Source organism: Onychomys torridus, chromosome X (assembly GCF_903995425.1).
Source record: "Onychomys torridus chromosome X, mOncTor1.1, whole genome shotgun sequence".
Lineage (NCBI taxonomy): Eukaryota > Metazoa > Chordata > Mammalia > Rodentia > Cricetidae > Onychomys > Onychomys torridus.
Genome location: NC_050466.1, coordinates 114,412,531 through 114,418,437, shown reverse-complemented (window position 1 = coordinate 114,418,437; position 5,907 = coordinate 114,412,531). Strand labels below are relative to the sequence as shown.

Genomic DNA, 5,907 nt, shown 5'->3' with positions numbered 1-5,907 from the left:
TGTGTGTGTGTGTGTGTGTGTGTGTGTGTGTGTGTGTCCTGCAAGGGGCACATATGAGTGAATGTGATATGAACATTTAATATTTAATTGATACACAAGAAAATTTTAGTTCAAAATTGTTTCATCGTAACTACAGGCAATATATTCAACAACACATGAGCAGATCTTTAGAACATATTCACTGTGGGTATAACTAACTTTATACTTACTATCACCAACTCTTTTCAGAACTGTTTTATTTTTCTATTTAAATATATTTTATAAGACTCATGCATGACTCATCATGCAATATTTTCCTTTTCCACTGACATTTCACTTTGCATAGTATGCTTTAAATTCATCATGTCTCACAAATAGAATCTGTTTCCATTTTTAAAGTTGAATAATATTACAGCCCATTTATAAATCACATTTTATTGACTCACCTGTTGATGGACATAGGTCTTATTTCTAATATTTCAGATATTCTGAATAATGGTTTAATAGACAAATAAATACATAATTTCTTTGAGAAAATGCATATTATTTTATATAATATCTATTTCACACTCATTTTTACACTTTACAAAAAATTTTCATCTTTTTGTTTCCTTTGTTGAGTTATTTTTTCTTCCATAAATTTTATGGTTTCATATTTGTCTTTAATCCCGGAATGTCTAACCTGTGTCACATGGGCCACACACATCCCAGAATATAATGAATGAATCCCATATCACATGACAATGATAGTCTATTAATTTTAGTATAAAATTTAGCATCAGTCTTCTGCATTTTTTCCAACATACGTTACTGGAAAGATTATCCTTTTTCTAATGTATATGAAGGACAATATACATATGGATTTATTTGTATGTTTTCTATCCAGTTGTTCCATGTCCATTCTGTGCTGCAATAACACAACCTTAAATTGCAATAGATTTGTAATACAGTCTGAAATCTGGAAAGGTGGTGTCTCCATTTTTGAACCTGTAAAAATTGGCTTTACACATTTATTTCTTAAATCTAAAACATTGAACAATTGTATAAATTAATTTATTTTTTAAAATGGAAGCGATTTTGGGAATGTGCAACACACAAATATCCGTGAATTATTTCTTTCTTATCTAATTCTTTTACTTGTCTGAATACAAATTCCAAGTCTGTAGCTTCAGTGGATTTATAGCTAATAAATTCTGCATTTTGAAATGGTAATAATAGTTTCATGTACTTAAAACTTATGGCATGACTTCTAAATAATTTCTGTACTTTCTCCTTTAACTCAAGATCTCATCGCCGTGTGGTTGTGGCGCACACATTTAATCCCAGCACTCAGGAGTCAGAGGCAGGAGGATCTCTATGAGTCTGAGGCCAGTATGGTCTACAGAGTGAGTTCTAGGAAAGGTGCAAAGCTACACAGAGAAAGCCTGTCTTGACTCCCCCCCTCCAGCAAAAAGACCACATAAAATTCACATTTCAGCATTATTATGATTCTATATCCTTTAAATCCTTTATATTTCCACAGGTAATAATTCACTTCTGGTTTTATTTGTCTCTATAATTATTCTAGAAGCCATGGACAAATATTTGCATGACATTTTGTATAGCATCTCAGAATTTCTAGGCCCCTTGGCTTCTGCATACTTGTAGCACCCAATCCAAAATCCTGAATCAATAGCAAATGTCAGTTTTTCCATATCTTTATATAGGCTGCTGAGAAATGCTCATGAAATCAAGAAACTGTAATGATTAGGTTTCCTATATTTGGTTCTTGGCTGCTGCTCAACAATTCTTTCATTTATCTTTTCTTAATGCAATTCTGTACTATCTAGAACAGTTATTCTAAATCATTTCCTCCCTACCTTAGCCTCTGGCTGTAATTGTAATTCTCTGTTTAGTAGTTAATTTCATTTCTTATGTATTGAGAGAAGACCACCCTGAGTGAACTCCATTGACATCCCACTCTCCACCTCAAACTCTCTGAGTTTCTCCTCATCTTAATTTTTCCTTTAGCTTTGTCTACAAGGAAAGCATAAAACATGTCCCTCTTCTTTTTCAAAGTCACTCTTGAATCTTTTGTACTTCCCTATGCTAGCCTGTATCCTTGGTCCAGGAAAGACAAAAAAGAAGACACACAGTAATTATTCAAAGAACATTTTCTGTGTGAAGTGCTATTCACTGAAAATTTTTATATATTTAGTCCTTTTTAACCACAAGCAATATTGAAAACATAACATACAGAGAATCTAGCCTGGTAAAAGGATGAAATATGAAAATATCATATTGACTGAGATAACCCAGAAACAGAAAGACAAATGCCACATGTCATGTTTTTTTCTCATCTTAGTTTCCTAGCACTAAGTCTTCAGAAACAAATGTAATTCCAATTCTTTTTACAACAGATGAGGACAATTACAGGATACTGTCATTGATCAACATGCTGAGTGGCAGGGCCCAATCTTAACTGATACAACTACAAAACAACTCCCACGCCAAGGCTCAGGGAACATTGCCAAAGAGTGGACAGAAAGATTGTCAGAGGCAGTGGACCAGGAAGTGTTCTGTGAGATTGTTTCTCCTAGAACTGTTGGACTCTATATCAACATGACTGCCTAAACAGGAGCTGAACAAGGATGACATCAATAAACATGCTAATGTGGATGAGGAGAAGGTTGTAAGCCATTTAGCCTGAACAAAGAACTACAGGCGGCTAAGGAATGCTGAGAGTGAAATAAAATGGTCTTCCTCAGAGACCAGCATATCAATTGGTTTTCCAATACCAAACACCTAAAGTCCTATACATAATAGTAATGTGGCACAGAGTAAGCAGGATGTGTGTATATATTTAGGAATTCCTACATCTGTGGTGTGTGTGTGTGTGTGTGTGTGTGTGTGACAACAATTACAGAAAAAGAGACCAGGGATTTGAAAAAAACTAATGAATAGGCAGTACTTGGGAGAGTTTAGAGGGAAGAAAGAGAAGCATGAATGATCACTGTATTATACTCTCTAATTTTTTGAAAATCTATATAACATAGATTATTTTTACCTATTTGTTTCCACATACATATTTACCCATTTGCAATCCAGCAAGTTCTCCCCATCCTTTCATAAAATCTGTTTCTGAAGCTCATTGTTTGCCTCCTGATTGTTAGTGGCCATCTTTTCTTATCCCTTAGTCTGCTTCCCTTTTCTATAGCATTTAATATAACTCCTTGTACTGACCATTGCTATAATTCCTGCTTTGTTGGCTTAAATGGTTTCTCGGCCTAGTGGATACTTCTGCCTTCCTCTGCTGACCTCATGACTTCTTTCTGCATCCTATACTAAAATTATTACCTAAGGTTTGATCTTGGATTTTGTTTGACTCAGTTTTAATAATCTCCACTGTAATTCATATGTATGATTTCAAATATCAATTGTGTGCACATAATTTCTCCTAATTTATATTTTCAGAATTAACTTCAGTTCAGCTAACAGCATTATAGTTCTAAATGTTGAATGGCCATTTGAATATTATAACATAGACAAATCTTTATTCATAAAACTCATGTAATACAACTTGGCTTAGCATTTTTAACTTTAGATTTTTCTCCAGTTACTGAATTTCTCTTTCCAAATATTAAGGTTCATCAATTCAGGAATCATTCTTAAAATCTCCAACCTTCCCCAGATAAGACAACTAATCAGTACTCATTTTATTATTGCTTTTAGTTTTTAAGATTATAATATAACTATGTTATTTCTCCTCCTTTTCCTTCCTCTAAAGCCTCCCATATATCCCCCTTTTCTTTCAAAGACATGTCTTATTTTTTCATTAATTGTATATATGTATATTCTGACCCCCACAACTAGTCAGTATTCTCTCTCTCTCTCTCTCTCTCTCTCTCTCTCTCTCTCTCTCTCTCTCTGTCACATATGGTCTAATTTCAATACTTCAGACACCTGTACCCTGCCTAATGTGTCCCTATTCCAATGTGCTGAAGTATTATATAAACTAAACACTGAGAATTTGCTCAGTGCTATAAGATCTCTTAGATATCGTTTCTCTTACCAAAGGAAGTCCAACATCCTTAGCTTAATACAGAAATTATTGTATTCTAAATCTAAATTATATTCCTAATTTTATTTTTATTGTTCATATATGTGCACATTCCTTGTTACATCCAAATCACATCATTTACTATTTCTCCAATTACTTCTCTGAAACCCTTCTTGCATCATGACACCATTGTTAACCTTCAAGTTGAAAGTGAAGTTTCTAAAAATCTTCTTTCTTGGCCCTTAGGCGACGAGGCTTTCTGTCCTGGGGCCTTGAGCCTGCCTTGCTGGCCCAACATCAGCCAGGGAGCCATGCCGGGATGAGCTCCAGCCTGTGTCCTAGCCCGGAACTGTGGGGCTGGAGAGGGGCAGGAACAGACCCTTGGGCCCGAAGGCCGGCGGGGGCCAGGGAAGATGGAGTTAGTTAGTTCAATCGTCTCGAGTCATTGGCTTGTTAGTCCTCTCTCCGATTGGAAGGGTTTGCGAATGGGCCATCTGCCCTAGTTCCCAGGCTCAAGTGGAGAGTCCCGGTGTAGGTTTACTTTGGACAGGCAAAATTCAGTCCACAAATGTGAAGCCAAAATGAAGTTAAATCCCTTTGTGACTTCTGACTCAAGCAAGAACCGCAAATGGCATTTCAATGCACCTTCTCACATTCGGAGGAAGATCATGTCTTCCCCCTTTTCCAAAGTGCTGAGGCAGAAGTACAATGTTTGGTCTACGCCCATTCGAAAGGATGATGAAGTTCAGGTTGTCTGAGGACACTACAAAGGCCAGCAGATTGGCAAAGTGGTCCAAGTGTACAGGAAGAAATACGTCATCTACATTGAACGAGTCCAGCGAGAAAAGGCTAATGGCTCAACTGTCCATGTGGGCATCCACCCCAGCAAGGTGGTTATCACCAGGCTAAAGCTGGACAAAAAGATCCTGGAAAGGAAAGCCAAGTCTCAACAAGTCGGAAAGAAGGGCAAATACAAGGAAGAAACGATTGAGAAGATGTAGGAGTTGGGGTGTGTTCTACACAGCTTTCCTTAAAGACTGCTTAAAAGTCCAAAAAAAAAATCCTTTATTTGCCAACATGTTTTCTATATTAAATAAAAATAATTATTATTGTTCATGAGTGCCCCTAACACAAAACTGTCAGCTCCATGAACATACAAATCTAGGCTTACTCATCTCTTATATCACTATAATACCAAATACAAGATAGTAAGTATAGTAATTGCTTCTAACCTCACCCCTTAGTGCTCAGAGAACCCAGTGGAAGAAGAGGCAGGATTGCAAGAGCCAGAGGAGACAGAGTGCATCAATAAAATAAGGACTTTTAGCCACAACAGGACTGGTGTACATATGAACCCAATGAGACTGTGGCTGCATGTACAAAACCTATGTAGATTCAAGCTAGAAGACGTTCCCAGCACTGAGAGAAGTGGATATAAGCCCCCATACCTAACTGCAGAAGCTAGTGTTCCCACCCCTCTTCATTATAGGTCCTTTGCATTGTATATTATGGCTTCGGGTTTTGCATTTTTAGAGCTTTTCTGTGTCTGTGAACATGTATGCTTCTGAATATGGATGCATTTCTTGTACTGATTCTTTGGCTCTCTTTCTTCTGTTTACTTTGTTCTATTCTTATTTGTTTGCTTTTGTTTTATCCTATCTTATTTTATTATTATTCTTTAGATGCCTGCTTGTTTTCTAAGGAGAGAGAGAAAAGATTGGGAGGATCTCCAAGGACTTATGGAAAGAGAAACCATAATCAGAATATATTTTATATAAAACCATTTTCAATAAAAGAAAATTTAAAGCAATATCTTCAAAATGGGTGTCTAATTATAAATGAATCACATATTTAATTTTGATATATTTCTCTGTAGAATATCCAACGTA

General features: G+C 36.1%; 1 pseudogene; it reads left to right on the top strand.

Annotated features, from left to right (window-relative positions):
- The first annotated feature begins 4,599 nt into the window (after nucleotides 1–4,599).
- On the top strand, nucleotides 4,600–5,019 carry LOC118574478 (annotated as a pseudogene).
- Nucleotides 5,020–5,907: the final 888 nt, after the last annotated feature.